At 34.9% G+C, this 18,441-nt stretch overlaps 1 protein-coding gene across 16 annotated transcripts in view; it reads right to left on the reverse strand.

The window, feature by feature from the left end:
- Positions 1-18,441, reverse strand: part of Ncoa2 (nuclear receptor coactivator 2) — a 279,931-nt gene that overhangs the window by 180,475 nt on the left and 81,015 nt on the right. The window contains exons 2-3 of one of the 16 annotated variants that reach the window (XM_087190442.1): positions 4,215-4,265; positions 3,637-3,705 (exon numbers count right to left, since the gene is read on the reverse strand). The exons of 13 other annotated variants lie outside the window; for them this stretch is intronic. The gene's annotated coding sequence lies outside the window, so the exon portion shown is untranslated. The remainder of the gene's footprint in view (positions 1-3,636; positions 3,706-4,214; positions 4,266-18,441) is intronic. 2 more of the 16 variants (XM_087190440.1, XM_087190444.1) reach the window with 2 other exon arrangements.

Here is an 18,441-nt window from a genome sequence, read left to right on the forward strand (position 1 = left end):
TCAGTATGGTTTATTACATTTATTGATTTGCATATGCCGAACTATCCCTGTTTCTCTGGGATGAATCCTAATTGGTCATGATATATAATCTTCTTGATGAGTCAGTTGTTTGCCAGTAAGTACCTTATTGAAGATTTCTGCATCTATGTTCATTAAGGAGATTGGCTTCTAGTTCTTTTTTGATTGGATTCTTCTGTGCTCTTGGTATCAAGGTAGTGTTTGCTTCCAGGAATGAATTTGGGAGTATTTCTTCCCTTTCAATTTCATTTAAGAGTTTGAGGAGTACTGGCATTAGATTATCTCTAAATGTTTTGTAGAATTTATCAGTGAATCCATCAAGACCTGGGATCTCCTTTCTTGGCAATTTTTTAATTATTCCCTCAACTTCACTAACTGATATTGGGTTATTTAGAATTTCTGTATATTCTTCATTTAGCTTTGGTAATTCGTATGTATCCAGGAATCTGTCCGCTTCTACTGTGTTTTCCATCTTATTAGAGTGCAGGTTCTTGATGATTTTCTGGATTTCTGTAGAATCCATTGTGACTTCATTCCTTTTATTCCTAACTGCATGGATTTGAGTCTTTCCTTTTTTTTTTTTTTAATAAGGTTGGCTAAGGGATTGTTTATTTTATTTAATCCTTCAAAGAACCAATGCAGATTCACTGGTTCTTTGAATTGTTTTCTTAGTCTCAATTGCATTAAATTCTGTTGTGATCTTTATAATTTCATTCCTTGTACATGCTTTGGATTTAACTTGCTCTTTTTCTGGAAGACTGAGGTTCAACATTAGGTTGTTTGTTTGAGCTCAGTGGTTTTCTGATGTGGGAATTCACCACTATGAATTTCCCTCATAGGACTGCTTTCACTGTGTTACCAAAGTTCCAGTATGTTTTCCTGGAACTATTGTATAATAGTAGAAACTGTCTAATTTCTTCCATGGCCCATTGGTTGTTGGGGGTGGGGGCGCTATTTAATTTCTATGGGTTTATGCAGCTTTTGTGGTTTCTTTTCCCATTGATTTTCAATTTCATTGCACTATGATCTGATAATATACAAGGTATAATTTCAATTCCTTTGTATTTATTTAAACATGTTTTTTGAGCTAATGTGTGAATGTCCCATGTGCTGCTCAGAAGAATGTCTACTGTGCTGTTCTTGAGGGATACTTTGTAGGCATATACTAAGTCCATTTGTTCAGAGGTTTGCTTCAACTCTTGATATTTCTGTTGATTTTTTTGTCTAGTTGATCCATTTGTGACAGTGGAGTATTGAAGTACCTCATTACAATTGTATTAGTGCTTATCTGATTTTTCATATCCACTAATGGGTGTTTTTTTATAGCTGAGTGTCCAGATATTTGTATTTATATTTACGATTTTTCTCTCTCTCTCTCTTGCATTGATTCCTTCCAAAGTATGTAGTGGCCTTTTTTATCTCTTCTGATCAGTCTTGGCTTGAAATCCCCTTTGTATACCAATAGGATAGCTACCCCTGCTTTTTTCCAGTTCCTGTTACATGGAGTAATATTATCCATACTTTGAATTTCAGTCTATGAAGTTCTTTTTGAGTTAAATGTGTTTCTTGTATGCAAGATACTGCTGAATCTCCGTTCTTGATCCATCCTGCTAATCTCTTTCTTTTGATTGGTGAATTAACACCACTGACATTGACAGTTTTAACTGATATGTATTGATTTGTCCTTGTCATATTATTTTCCTGTTATTGGTTCCCTTTCTTTGCTCCTAGTTTAATTGCCTGCCTTGCCTGGTGGATTCATTCTATTATAAGTCAAGGAATTGTTGTCTTGTCTTTTTCTAGGATATCCTTCAGACCATTTTGGAGTGCTAGTTTGGTGGTCATGAATTTCTTCAGGTGTTCTTTATTATAGAAATATCTTATTTCTCCATCAATTTTGAATAGTAATTTTGTGGGGTACATCAGTCTGGGTTGGAGGTAGTTTTGTTTAAGTACTTAAAATATTTCATTTCAAGTTCTCCTTAAGATAAGCATTTGTGTTAATAAGTATGCGGTTATTTTGATGGGTTTTCCTTTGTATTTGATTTGTTTCTTTTCTCTAACAGCTTTTAATAGTCTGTTCTTATGTTGATTTTCTGAATTCTTGACTATTATATTCCTTGGTGTAGTTTTTTATCTGTTCACAGCTAACTGGAGTTCTATATGCTTTACTTATCTATATCTTAAATTATTTTTCCTTGCTTGGAAAGTTTTCTGCTATGACTTCTGTGAACAGGGTTTTAAAAAAATGTCCTTTGTGCTATCTTCTGATTTTTCAATGATTCTACTTATATAATTTTTTTTGCATTGTCTAGCAGCTGTTAGATTGATTTTTCGTGGTCCCTGGCTATTTTTAAGAAGTCTTTCATATGATGATCACTCATCTTCACACTGGTTGATTATTCTGCATAGAATTCTGTATAGAATTTTTCAAGAGAATTTTTAATCCCCTACCTGTTTGAATCTGTTTTATGGAATCTTCTTCTTTTCTATGTTGGGCATTTATGGTTTCCATCACTTTTCTAAGCTACTTGTTTTTTTATTCTGTATCGATTCTAGAGTCACTAAATTAATCATGTCCTTCATACTGGTCATCATCTCTTTAGTTATCTGACTAATTATTTCTGATTTGTTTTTCTCTAGACACTCACTCATCCACTTTGTTACTTCTGCTGCAACCATTTCAGAAAGCACAGCTGGGTGGCTTTTGATTTTTTCCCCCTCAATGCCTCCTGGATTTGCCTTGGGCAAGCTGCCAGTCAAGGGGTTGCATTTTGTTTCTGTGTTTTATCATTTTCTACTTTTTAAAATCTGTTTTCTGTATTTACGCTTGTAAATTGCTTATGTTAAATAGCTTTATTACTACTACCAAGACCTCTTTAAGAAATAACTACTTTTCAGAGGTATCTTTTGGCTTTTGAGTCGTTCCAAAATGCTACCTCTTCAATTCATTAGAGATGAGAGGTTGCTGCCTGCTTAGCCTAGTACCCAGTTCTTTCGTACAGGACTATAGTCTTGTCTATGAACCCCAGCCAATCTCTGCATTAGCATACAAAGAAAAAATGATCACAACAATCTATCTTGGCTAAAGCAGCACAATTAGTAAAAATAAGAGCCATCAATCTCAGTCTAGAAAATGACAAAATGTGGTAATTGTTAATTTGCCATCTTTAACTATAGGTATAAGATTTTATAGTTACATAACAAAATCTAAAACAAACCAGAAAATTTATATATACAATAAATATCACCTCAACAGAGCAATTTTACTTTCAGGGGAAAAAACTTTAAAAAGGATAAGAGGAAAAAATAGAGAAACACAAAAACAGAAAGTGATTAGAAGCAAGACTGAAGGAAAAAGGAAGATTACCCAAGCTTTGGGAAACTGGGGAAGAACACAGAGCGGAAAGAAAAGGAAAAAACAAGAACTAAACTAACCAAAAAAAAGAAAAAAACTAATTAAAAACAATGTTCTTCCTTTTAAGTTATCTCAGGTATTTTGTCACAGTAACAGAAATCTTATTAACACACTATGCACAAGAGATATACAATAGGAAAAATACATGAAAAAATACCTGTCATCATTACTCATTAGGAAAACAGAAATGAAAAACATACTGAGAGCTGGGGATTTCGCTTAGTGGTTTCGCCTACTGCTCCGCAAGCACAAGGACCTGAGTTCAATGCCTGGTACCAAAAAAAAAAAAAAGAAAAGAAAAACACACTGAGACATTCTACACAAGCAATAAAATTACCTGAAGTGTTGACAAGGACAGGGAGAAACTATCCTCATATTAATTGCTAGTGGGAAGATACAATGGACAAGCCATTCTAGAAAATAGGTTGGAAATTTCGTATCATACAAGCCAACAAATTTAGCCCTTGACTATTTCCATTTTCCTTTTTAAGGGGTACCAGTGATTGAACTCGGGACCTTGTGCTTGCGAGGCAGGTGCCAGAAACACTGAGCTAAATCCCTGGGCCTATTTCCATTTTCTTAAACACTGCACTTGATCTTAGCCAAAAAGACTGAGAAGCGATTTTCCATTTCTCTTAGAAAAGAGATGTCCATAACAAAGTATTGTGCATGAATGTTCATAGCAGTTACTGTATATAACAGTCTTTAACCAGAAACAATACAGATCTTATCAGTTAGAAAATGGATCTTTAAAAATGCATCACAGCCGGGGATTTACCTCAGTGGTGCTGCCGCCTGCCTTGCAAGAGCAAAGTCCTGAGTTCGATCCCTGGTACAAAAAAAGCAGTACATTCATAAAACAAAACACCATCCAATAATAAAAAGGAACAAATCAACCAATATATGCAATGGAATACATAAAACCTCAAAACTATGCTGAATTAAAGAAGCCAGATGCAAAGAAAACACTATTTAAATTTATTTAAACTTCCTAGAAAATGAAAAAACTAGACATAACGCAGACCAATGATTTCCTAGATCGGGGAGTGGAAATGGAAGGTGATTGAAAATGAATACAGGAAAACTTGTTTCAAAATTAGACTGGTCTAAAGAAAGACGAAGAGACATAAAATATGTACAATTGAATACTATTCAATTTTTTGTTTGTTTTTTTGTACCAAGGATTAAACTCGGGACCTTGCACTTGTCAGACAGGCGGCAGTACCACTGAGCTAAGTCCCCAGCCCTTCTAAAACTGTGTTTTAGTACACATAAATGAGTACTTTTTATGGTATGTAAATTGTATTGCAATTTTTTAAATGCTAAGAAGTTTTTAAATGCTTAAAAAAGTAATTTTTACAAATGCACCTCTGAGTCCCTGGTCGGTCTTCCTCTGTGATGGCTCAGGTTATTTTGTGAGCAGAAGTACCTAAGGGTTAAGATGGTTCCAGCGACAAACTGGCATGAACAAGTGCCACACAGAAGTAGCAGGATGGGTATACTTAAGTACTTTGGGCAAAAAAGGTAAGGACTGAGCCCACAGCATACATGAAAAGGCTGCTGGCATTAGAATTACATAGGCTAGGGCCAGGGATTTAGCTCAGTGGTTTCACTGCCTTCTGTGCAAGTGCAAGGACCCAAGTTTGATCCCTGGTACCAAAAAAAAAAAAAAAAAATTACATAGGCTGACTAGGTTGGGCTGAGTGTTGGAAACGATATGCTTAATATTTCATTTCATTTTATTCATTTTTAAATGAATGATTTTAATAGATCTAGAGGAAGCAAAGTAAGTGACATCTGTAATACTGGCTAAAAGAACACTTAATTTATGAGTACAAGGATAAGAAAAGGATTATGGATCCCTTTTTGGTTTCTGAACAACACAGCATCAGCATGGACAGCTATCACTAATTGAATGCTTACGCTGTGAGAGCACTGAGCAGAGGGTCTTCATATATGTTCCTAGTTCAAACTTCACAGCAACCCTGAGATGGGAATGCTGCCCCTCCACATTACTGAAACAGACACACACCTGGGAAGGGAACTTCCTTGTCTAAAGCCACACAATTAACACATTGGCAAAATATTCACACCAAGAGAATCTGATTCCAGAGATCATGGAGGCTCGCGTCCACCAAGCAGTTTTGTTTGCAAGGTCACTGTTTTGATAATGCTATCATTTTTGGCAACTTGATCTGAAAAACATGGCAGAAATGTGATCAACCTGAAAACTGCCTTCTTGTACTTTTGCATATAGCTCTAACAGTAATAGCAAAAGCACATTCCTACATCCTGTAACACTGAATGAATTGTGGAGTTAATTATTTTTTCCTAAGCCCACAGGTAGCCACACAATTTACTGAATCAAAGTTGCGAGCAAACGAAGGAAGCCATTCCTAACACAGTAGAGCTGATAAATGAATTGAAAGTGTTCTTCAACCTGAAACCAACTCCATTTTTGGTATGTGTATTAGTAGCTTTCCTATTGCTGGAACAAAATACCTGAATACACAACTTAAAGTTTATTTTGACTCATGTGGGCTCCAACACAGAAATGGCATGGTGGAAGAGCATGAAAAAAGAAAGCTGCTTAATCCATGGCAGCCAGGAAGCAGACAGAGAGAAGGAAGAGCTGGACACAAGAATACACCCTTTCAGGTCAAACCCCCAATGACCGACTTCTCCGAACCAGGTGCCATTTCCTAATAGGTGTAACGAGGATAGTGTCCCTATGATCCAACACCTTCCAAAAGTCCTGCCTCTGAACACAGGAGGCTTTTGGGGGCACATTTTAGATCTAAATCCAAACAGTGGACAACCAAAAACGAGCACTTCAAATACTCTAATTCATATTCCAATCCAGGACCTATGATTGGCAACCTTGTTATTTAGTCAGCACCACCACCCCAATCCTAAGGCCAGTCAGAGAGACAGGTTAACAAAAATACAGAGAACACATGAGGTATGCAAGAAAAAGTTAATGAAGAATTCCTCAAATTACTTGAGATTTTTTAATAGCTCGAGCCAAGCACATATGAATATATACCCACAGCCTACACCTAATAAAGTGTAATTACTAATTTCCTTTTTTGTTTAAAAACACAAAAACTACCAATTAAACATAAAAATAAACCTTTAACGCAGCATTTTTCATATAACCGCAAAAGAAAAGTCACTTTCAAGATTTAACTATGAGGATCATCTCAGATCATTTAACAGCATATTATTTTACATAATTATGCAGATTACATAACTATACATACAATGAAAATATATCCTAAAATATGGCCTCCATATAAATTTTAATGAAGTAAACCAGGCATGGTGGCACACGTCTGTAATCCCAGCACAGCACTCGGGAGGCTGGGGAAAGAGGTTCACATCGAGTTTGAGGGCTGCATAGTGAGTTCAAGGACAGCCTGAACTACATAAAGAGACCTTGTCTCAAAAAACCAAAACTAACTAAATAAGTAAATAAATAAATGTTAGGGAAGTAATAGTAAAATACAAAGTTGTACTGCAAAAAACAATAACATGCATAAAGCTAGAGGTGTAGCCAAGTTGGTAGAGCACTTTCCTACCAGGTGCAAGGCCCTAGGTTTGATCCCTAGCACTTCAAACAATAAAAAATGCCACGTGTAAATAATTAAAAATAATATAAAGAATGTGTACTAGATATGCAAGATAAATTCATCCCAATCATTAAGCTGACAGTACTAAAATTAGACAGCCAGACCATGGAAGAAAAATTTTACTTGTTAATTTTTTTTTTGGTACTGGGGATTGAACTCGGGCCCTTGCACTTGTGCAGCAGGTGGCGAAACCACTGAGCTAAATCCCCGGCCTACTTGTTAATTTTTATATACTGCAGACAAGTTGACATTTTCTTTGTTTAAATGGCTGTAAGTCTTGTAGACAATGACCCTTAACTAATGAAAATGTTTAACAAGCAACTGTCATTTTCCAACCCTTTTAGAAGAGGGTAAGCATTATCTACCCAAACCTCCTAAAAGTAACCTATGGATAAACACTAATTAACCTAATTATCTTTTCCAACTATTCCTTCTGCTTAGTTTATTACAAGTTGTACTTGAAATTAAAGTTAACTTTAAGATTTTAATTTGAATTAAATGCTTCAGAAAATACAATTTGTCCTAGGTTAAACAAGTAGCATTAACTTTTCATCTACACTAAATGTAAAAAAAAAAAAATCATAAGCCATTCATTAAAAGCGTACATCATCAGCTCAAAATACTTAAGTATATACCCACAATTTATATGTATGATACAGTGGATAAAATATATCCATCATATGCACAGAGCTCTCCAGGACCATTCATGTAAATCTTGCTTTCCATGGTGAAAGCCAATACAATAAAGCAACTGAAGTAAAACAGTTAACTATCGGGCTGGGGATTTAGCTCAGTGGTTCTGCTGCCTGCCTCACAAGTGCAAGGACCCGAGTTCGATCCCTGGTACCAAAAAAACCCCCCAAAAACAGTTAACGATCCACAGCATGGGATTCGTGCTTACAGACAGACCTAGGGGCAAAAAAAAAAAAAACTCATATGTGTAAGTTCAATGTATTAGACTCAAATCTGGAAGAGAACTAGATACTAAATTTGAAGTATAACCTGGAAATACTGCTCAAATCCATAGAGATCTCTTGGGCGAAATATACAAAGAAAAGAGAGCTAGGAGCCTAACAGAGAACCTGAGAACTCCAACTTGAAAAGCAACACAGAAAAGAAACTAGTGAAAGACACTGATAGAAATCAACTAAAAGGTGAAAGATCAGTAAAGGAAAGTATTATAAAACCCAGGAGGACATAGTTTCAAGGGGAGTGTAGTCAACATATTTAGTGCCCCCTGAGAATTAACATCTCTACCTTTTTGGCAACCAGAAATTACTAATCCCTTTATAAGAACATTTTCAACAGAGAAAGATAAAAATCAGGCTGAAGAAAGCTAAAGTGCTGACAAAGTGAGTAGGAAATAAGCATTTGGACACAACATGTGCAAATGGTCACTATCATTACCTTGTAATAAAATTTACCTTCCCCTCCTGACTGAGTTCTGTAAGGGTCAGGGTAAGGTTTCAACTATTTTTCTTTTTTTGGTACCAGGGATCGAACTCAGGACCTTGTTCTTGCGAGGCAGGTGGCAGAACCACTGACATAAATCCCCGGCCCCTTCAACCATTTCTGAACAAGATGACAACCTGCTGCTGGACTCGGGAACCTTAAACCCACAGTTTCTGGTGTTTTAACTGGGTGTTTAGCCCAAAGATTCACATAAAATATATAGGAAGGGAAGAGCAGAAGAGTTTCTTTAAAAGGGAGGTGTTATATAATATTTAAAACTATAAAAACAGATAACACAATCTAATGTCAAAGAACTTTAAGTAGACCTGGCTGTCTAATCCATGTCCACCTGACTCCAGACCTTATATTTTCCTTCTTTCTTTTCTTGGGAACCTTCAAACTCCTCTTCTGTAGATATATACAAAGTTATGAACAACAGAACTATGTTCCAGAACATGAGAATTAATTATTCCTGTCTAACTGTGTTTTGGTACACCTGTCCTATTCTTCCTAACCTCTAATTACCACTATTCTCTTTTATGAAATCAATTTTTTTGGTTTCCACATATGAGTGAGAACATGTAATTCTTGTCCTTTTGTGCTTGCCTCATTTCACTTACCAGAATGCCCTCCACTTCCATCTATGTTGCCACAAATGACAAGATTTACATTTCTACGAAGAATACACAAGTTCCCCTTTGCCTGCATCTTCACTAGCCAGCATGTTGTGTTTTTCTTGATTACAGCCACTGTAACTAGGGCGAGATGATAGCTCACTGTGGTTTTGATATGCATTTCCCTGGTGATTAGTGATCTGGGCATTTCTTTTCATATATTTGTTATAGGCCCTATATGCTTACTACTCTGATCTCTTGCAACAAAGCACAAATTCACCAAGCATGAAACAAATAGTTATTTTTTTTTAAATTGAAAACAGCTCACATGTGTGTACAATAGGTGTTTATGGCTATAATTTTTTACTACATATAAGTTATTTGACTAAAATTATGATTATGTATGATGGAATTAAGTACACTGGTATTTTACAGAGTTCTAGAAAGAATATGGTATTTTTTAAACTAGCACCAAAACTACTAAGACAAAAGCTTTTGCAATTAATTATGCTGAAAAATAGAGGGCTTATGCTTGCAGTAGCACTTAGTCAAATTTTTATCATCTCTTGTTATAACTTCACAGAGCCACCCCATGGGTCCAAGTGTTACTCAGAAGAAATTTATCAAAAAACAGACTTCATTAGAAATTTGTTTCACAATGTGGGCCTAGGTAGAGTTTTCCACGTTGTTAAAAAAATTAAAATGCTATTTTTCATTTTAGTAAGTGCCTAGGTTCTAACAATAATATCAAGAGTAATGGGGATAATTGGATCTTCTAGCAATAGTGTGATTCTGGAAAAAAAAAAAGATCTGAAAAAAACTTAGAAATTGTCTCAACCAGAGTTTCACAGATAAGAAATTGAGGCTCAAAGAAAATACAAGTTCATTTCTTCTTCAGAAATGTATGGGGTCCAGAAGTGTTTTGGATTTTTTTTTTTATATGTTGAAATACATGCATATATCTAACTTGGAGATGGGACCCAAATTTAAACATAAAATTCATTTATGCATCATATATATCTTATACACAGAGCCTGAGGATAATTTTATAAATTATTTTTAGTGCATTTTGTGTTTTGATCCATCCCACAGACTCAGGTATGAAATTTTCCACTTAGGATAGCATAATGGCACTCACAAAGATTAGGGGTGCTTAAACTGTACTATACATACTGACAATAGTACTTCTCCCAGTCATTCTGACTAGCGGAGTTTCTACGAGCCCAGGAAGATAAAAATCTGTGAGGGAATTAAGCTGTAAATCTAGAATCAACAGACAAAATATCTTGCAATACAAAACATAAATAAAACTGGAAAGATCTGGAGATGATTCAACCAACTTCCTAAGCATACAGAGTCACAAAAAAGAGCTATTTTTTTCCTTAATATATTTTTAAAACTTTTAATTGACACATAATAACTGTACATACTTATGGGGTATAGTGTAATGTTTCAACACATGCATCCAGTGTACAATGATCAGATCAAGGCAAACAACATATCCATCACCTCAAGCATTTATTATTTCTTTTTGTTGGGAATAATCAAAATCTTTTCTACTAGTATTTTGAAATAACTATAATTAGTTGTTGTGAACCGCAATTATCTTACTGTGTCTTAGAACATTAGAATTTATTCTTCCTATCCTAATGTACCCTTAAATGTACTAGCCATTCTACCTTCATTCAACTCTTCCTTCCACTCTTCCCAGCTTCTGGTAACCAGAATTCTACTCTAATTCTATTAAATCAAGTTTTTAATTTCCACATGTAAGTGACAAATACAGTCTTTGTCTTTCTGTGCCTAATTTATTTTCCATAACATAATCTCCAGGCTCATCCATATTGCCACAAATCCTGGACATACATCCAAAGGAAATGAAGTCAGAGTTATCAAAGAGGTATCTACTCTTGTATGTTCATTTCTGCACTATTCACAACAGCCAAGGTTTGGGATGAACTGGTTCAATGAATACATAAAACATGGTATATACACAACTACTCAGGTGTAAAAAGGAAGCAGCTACTTTTTGTAAAAGAACAGAAGCCAGTTAACTCTGCTACATCTTGAACATGTATATTCTAATATTTCTAATATTTCCATATAGGTACCTAGCAATTCCATTTTGTACCTTAAGAAACTAAGTCAGAGAAGTTAAATGATTTGTGCAAGTTAAAGCAAGATGAGCTGCCAGCTGAATTCAGGTCTTTCTGGCTTCCAGGCCTCTATACTTCCCAGCTTGCTCCATCATTGTTCCAGCTCTGCATTCCTTCATCTCCTGTCTTATTTCTCCCCAAGAAAAAAAGTGTGGTACCAAGATGTTTTCTAATCCCCAGCTTTTACACAAACAAGTTGCAAGCACCAATTTAACATCAATTATCCCCAAATATTTCACTAACAAGATTACTCAATTATTGACTTATGCCTACATTACCAAAACATAAGGAAGAAAAAATAGCATACTGCTGGATGGCAAACAAAAGTAAAGAGAAGAAAGAAATGTAAGACACTGTGACAAAATGAAAAACTTATCCAACACTAGGAATGTTATTAAAAAAAAGAAAACAAAGCCAGGTGTGGTGGCTTAAAGCTGTAATCCCAGCCCTCAAGAGGCTAAGGCAGGAGGATCTTGAGTTCGAGGCCATCCTGAACTACAGAGAGTTCCAGGCCAGTCTGGTCAGACCATGGTGAGAAGTGGGAGGCAGGGAGAAGAAGAAAATAAAACAATTTGGAAATCTAAGGTGGGCAACGTCTAGGAAAACAACCTATTGTGGTTATGGTTTTCCTCAAACAGGGTAAACTGGGAGTCCCAGGGAAAAGAAGGCAGATAAATGTCCATAAATTGCTTATATACAATTTTGTAATATCATATTTCCATTGTAATGCAAATCTAAAATTACTAACATATATATATCTGATAACTTACTGCCATTTAGTTTTAGCACTTGCATTTGTGCTTACAATTGTGGTAGAGATGGGTATTTTAATTTCTTTGATATCAATTCTGAGGGACAAAGTTTCTTATAAGGTTAAGAAATGCTGAAGAAGAGTTGAAATACATTCATACAGCTAAAAGTAGTACATACTTAATTCAACAGAATGTGAGCTCAGCGTATTATAGATCACAACTTAGCAACTTTGTTATACCCAAACAGTATCACATGCTGTTGCTGATTTAAATCTTATTGATTTGGTAGTTTTATGTATAGTTTATAAATCTGACTTTTAATATCTTCTAATAAAAGTAAATTTTTTCTGAATTGAAAGGGAACCCAACAATATACTAAAAAGGATCATTTTCATAGGAGCTATTACTCGTTAATTTTCTCCATGATTTACATAATATGGCTATAAAATGTGGATTTTCATTTGTCAAAAGTTTCACTGACAAATGTAATAAAAGCCATACAGGTGGTGCCCAAAATGTGACTCCGAAATGGAGTTAAAGAACAAAGTTGCTAGGCAGGCACCAGGGTGCATTCCTATAATCCCAGAATTTGAGAGGCTGAAGCAGGAGGATTACCATGAGTTCAAGGTCAGACTGGGCTAAAAAGTGTTTTCAAAGCCAACCTCAGCTACATAGTGAGAATCTGTCTTCAAAAAAAACCAGTTTTTATGGGCTTAAATGTAATGGAGGAAAAAAATGCTTTTTCTACAAAGCCAAAATCTTATTAAAGTTTAAGGATCCACCTTTATTGTTAGATTGTGAGCTTATGTTTTGTGGTGTTAATTATCTTTTTATTTTCTGAAATGGTGAGAGTAGGAAGTGATCACTTTTATTTTCACATAATGACTTTCACAAATGCAAAATTTTGTAATGCTATGTCATTTCTGCATATTTTGGGAGAAAATTTCTGCTACAAAATAATTATCTCCAGATACCAATGGCCTGAAGTTACTTACCATGAAGTAGTGTGTCGCACACACACAGAGATGTAGATACAGAGATATAAGTATTCTTTCTACAAAAACCTAATCATTTTGAGCATCAATACTCAGTCAAGAAACTCAACAGTCCTTCTTCTAATTCCATCTACGACAAAGTGCACTCCAGGCAGTTAGGCCACACAAAGATATGTAGTTAGGGCCAGCATGAAGACAGGAACCATAGTCCCTAAATGCTTACAAGTAGATATTTTGCTAGACATCCTAGAATAAACCATAAATCTACTAATGATAAAAGATAATGATTAATGATAAAAAGACGCCAGGCATCATGGGACAAAGACAAGCTATCTCTGCTATGCCTTGTTTAAATTCCTAACCCCTAAGAATGAGATGTGATGATAATAATAAAATTGTGTTAAGCAATACATAACCAGAATAAAAACTAACAGAATTTCATGTATAGTAATAAAGACTTTAAAAGGAAAAAGAAACATCTCTGGAAGATCACAATGATATCCAACACAAGAAAGGATTATGATGATATAGACAGATAAAATCTCATCCATTCATTTATGAAACAAATATTTATATTAGCAGGATCTGTAAGCAGGAACATATACACCCTCAACTTACAATGGGGCTATGTTCAAACCTAGTCGTAAACTGAAAATATAAGTTGAAAATTCACTTAATACACCTAATCTACTGAACCTCATCACATTTCAACATGGCACACTGCAGAGTTCCAGTTGTTTTCCCTCATGACCACAGGGTTGAGTAGGAGCTACAGCTCTCTGACCTGCTTAGTGTAATAAGAAAAAGATCTACCACATATCATTAGTCTAGGAAAAGGTCCAAATTCAGTGTGGTTTCTATTAAATGTATGCCACTTTTACACTATTATAAAAATTTAAAAAAATCTAGGTCCAACCATTATAAATCAGGGGCCTTCTGCAATGCTTTAAAAATTATAAAATGTCCTGCCTTTGAGGAATGTACAAATGATAAATATATATAACAATGTCTCCTTATATGCCTTTAGACTTTTTTCTACAAGAATAGCTATCCTTTCGTGAACAAAACAGACAATTAAGATCAAATCAAAACCCAGACAATCTCAGAGACCTAGGTCTGAGGTCCTCTATGAGAAGGAAGTGAAGACTGACTCAAAATCCCACAAAAGGTCATGTGTAGTCTGTAGCATAAAACATGGCTTTAGTTAACTGTAATATATAATAAAATGTTTGGGTTCTCATTTCAGACTATAAATTTAAGGAATGCGTGACTAATCCTCTTTATTTTTTTCTTCACAAAGTATCAGGTTAAAGAACCTCTTAAAAGATACCATTACAAATATGCCTAGTAGACCTTTTCTACTTTACTGCAGTTGAGATTCTGGGACTCAGCATGGGCAAAACAAGTAAGGTCAGTAATAGCTGTTGTATTAACAAGATTTATTTCTGTCTAGGTGTGCTACAGTTTAAACACACTATTCCAGTGGCTAAAATAATTTTAACTACTTCTTTTATTAAAGCATAGACAATTTAACCTTTCATATTATTTTCAGGGTTTAAAATTATTCACACTTTTCTATTTGCAGCATTTCTCTATTCAAATTGCATGTGATGCCCTCCTCCCAAGTAGAGAAAATTCTTCTGACAAGCATTTTTAAATATAGGAAAATGCTTGATTTCACACTGTAGAGTATAAATAGGTAAACAGGAAACAGGTAAACAGTAAACAGGTAAGTTTACAGTCTCTTGGACAAAGGCCATAGTATGACATTTTGTTGTTATTTTTCCCTGCTTTTGCTTTTACTTACTCATTCATTTATACAGGGCTCGTTGCTATGTGCCCAGGCTGGCTCAAGTGATCAAGTACACTTCCTGATTCAATCTCCCAGATAAATGGGACTACATGTAGGAGGCACCACACACTGTATATTATTACCTCTTAAAAAGTCATTCTCATCTAGTACAGCATTTCTGTGGAAGGTATTCAGTAAGTGCTCGTTAAGTAATAACATTTATTTCTGTCTTTGTAATAACTGTAGCAAAAAACATTTAAATGATAATGTTTTAAAAAGAAGTCAGAAAAAAAAAACAAAACCTGTCCTTGTCATTTTTCTCTTCAAAAGACTGAAGGTATGGTGACACAGTGTGTCAACAAATTCTGTGTACCATACATGTCAAAATAATAAAAGTGACGATAAAACAGTAACCTAAATTATAACCGACCTGTGTTTCTCTATGATCTCATAATTTTGACTTCAGCAATTACATGGTAATTTGTCAGTTTTTTTAAAATGACGTAAAAGAAAAAATCATTGCTAAACAACAATATATTAATGTTTTATCCAAAATGTACTACAAGAGTCAAAACAGAGTTCTGAACAAGGACATAAATGGAAACTTAAAATTGACAATACTAATCCTCCATTATGAAAAGTCACAATATCTGAGAAGATATTCAGAATATGTGATGGCAGGCTGCTCATGTTCTCTTTCAGACCTGTCTTGATGCCAAGCATCAGAGCCTGGGTCTCTTGACCAACTTGGCCATCTTCTTGGGTCTCCCTGAGACTCAAGGTCAAAGCTTAGCATCTCTAGACCATAGGTTCCTCAATGAATGACAAAAGGAGAGAGGAGCTCAATTATCTCCAAATCCCTGATTAGCTCTAAAAAAGTCTGTCATAAAGAGCCATTATTCTAAACAAATAGGATTTTAAGGCACCTGTTCCAATTTGCCTAGTTAAAGGTACAATTATTTCCCTAATTTCATACTAAACACAAGTCTCAATTATTTAATCAAAGTCACTCAGCCAATGAAAGCCTAGAAATCAGATCTTTTGACTCCTTGTTTGGGGCTCACAAAAAATTTAAAGAAAGAGCCACTTTTAAATCTCTAAGAGCTACAAAATAAATTTTATAACAGTAAGGAAGTTTAAAATGGTATTTTAATGAATACACTGTACCTTTACATCACAATGTCATAGCCCTCAACATTCCTAAAAATAACACAATTTTAGACTTTATGTCTCCAAATTATTTTCAAAATTCCTGGAATTAAGAAAATCCCAGAAGCCAGGCATGATGATGCATGCCTGTAATTCCAGCACTTGGAAAGCTGAGCCAGGAGAATCTCCAATTGTCAAGACCAGCCTGGGCATCACAATTCAAAACCAGCCTGGACTACATTGTGAGACAAGTAAAGAACAGAAAATAGAATCTTTGAAACAAGAAAATCCCAGCAGTTTAACAGCTCTTCAGAATTTTACTACCTATCAAGTTTTCTTAAATTGATATACATTCTTTGATGGAAAAAAAAGAAGTCTGTAACAAAGTTAAATTTTTTAATATTTGTCAATTAACAACACATATAGGGTCAGGGATTTAGTTCAGTGGTTCCGGCGCCTGCCTTTCAAGCACAAGGTCCAGAGTTCGATACCTGGTACAAAAAAAACTCAAACAAAACCACATATAAGCTTTTAGAGCTAATGTAGCATTTTACAAGTTTGTTAATCCATGTAAGTTTCAGATGTTTTAAAAATACTGCTGTTCAAAACACATATTCTAGAGCTCTTTTGTTGCAGTGAACAAAATCATCTTGGAAAATACTTCTGTACATTTTTAAAAGATATTGATTTTCTAAATAAAAAACAAAATCATTAGTTTACCTTACTTCTCAAACAGATTGTAAAATTTTATGAAAAGGTGGCTTACCTCACAATTTGCACATTTAACATGGCAGTATTACAACTTTTCCTGAAAAGTTGTTAACTCAATAATGTGCTTTACAACCAAGAGACACTTGGCCTAAAGAAACAATGCTAAGCCAGGGATTTAGCTCAATGGTGCTGTGCCTGCCTTGCAAATGCAAGGTCCTGAGTTCGATCTCTGGTACCAAAAAAGAAAAAAAAAATGGTAATACCTTTTCACAATCTCAAAGCACCCTCTCTATGACACAAATGATGACATATTAAAAGGTTTCCAACAGTACTCATACTAAATCACAAATCCAGAATCAATACTGAAAGTACTCAATCCCATGAAGAATGCACTTTGAACATGTATTAGCAAAAACTGGTGGGAGCGGGTGTTTATCAGAGCAATAAGTTGCATCAACCTTAAACTATTACAGAGATTTTTGTTTAAAATTAGGAGCAAACATTTACAAGTAAAGAGTAGGTCAATTACTTAATCATTAGATCTCTGTAACTGTAACATGGGAGTAACCAACAATTGTGGGCTTGGCCTATTTATAAAACAACAAACTCTAGAGGACAAAGGCTAATTTGCTAATGTGAATATATTGCGTGCTCGTGATCTTTTAACATTAGATGAATTTATTCAAGTCCCAAAGGAATTAGAAAATTTTTCTAACCCTTCCTCTAGCCAACTATGAGTTCCCTAATACAAATTAACCACTTTCTTTTTTTCTTCCATCTAATAATGTTTGGCAAGTCCAAAAATACTTTCAAATGCTTTTGAAAATATAAGGCAGCTTAGAAACTTGAGCTGTTTTTAGTAATGGTATTTTAGAAGTGGCATATAACTTACCACTTCAGGCAAAGAGGTATGAATTGTCACTGGCAATAGTGGTTAACTTGGGAAGCTGAAAAAAGCTATTTTGAGAAAAAGAGATTGTGGGTTCTTTTCTTAAATCTCACTCTTCCCCTCGTATACATGAAATTTAAGGCTTATGTAATGCACAAATCAGATTTATGTTTAAAAATGGAGGGATTGCAGCAGAGTAAGTTAACATAGTTGTGTTTAAAGGTACACCCCCCCAAAATGGTTTTAGGAACAGAATAAGTCAATGTTAGCGAGAAGATCTTGGATATTTCAGTTACTTCCTAATCCTTAAATGTTTACACAAGTCAATCTCTTTCCTGTCCCTTCCCATTATATCCATTTTTAAAATGTAGAGGATTGGGCTAGGGATTTAGCTCAGTGGTTCCAGCGCCTGCCTCGCAAGCATAAGGTCCCAAGTTTGATCCCCGGTACCAAAAACAAAATAAAACAAAAAAATGTAGGGGATAATTCTGTTAATCAGGCTATAAACAGTTCTAAGATACAAAGCAAATTTCAAAGGCAACTTCCTTATCCACAGCTACATAAACAAATTATATTTCAAAATAAAGTAAAAACACCACAAATACAGCAAGGTATCAAACAAAGTATACTATGCTTCACCAACCTATGTTTATCTTGTTTCTGCTTATGGAGTAAAATTATGTAAAAATGACCTCTCTACAAATGAGTTTTAGATTCTAAGATTGAAGAATAATGCCAAGGATAAATCCACTTAAGAAAATAATAACAAACAGCATTTTTTGAATGTCACATTAAAAACATGAAAGCTGGGAATGTACCTCAGTGGCACTCCACCTGCCTGGCAAGCCCAAGGTTCTGAGTTT

This window comes from Heterocephalus glaber, unplaced genomic scaffold (assembly GCF_053883595.1).
Source record: "Heterocephalus glaber isolate CG9 unplaced genomic scaffold, H.glaber_assembly_v1.0 deba00001553, whole genome shotgun sequence".
Lineage (NCBI taxonomy): Eukaryota > Metazoa > Chordata > Mammalia > Rodentia > Bathyergidae > Heterocephalus > Heterocephalus glaber.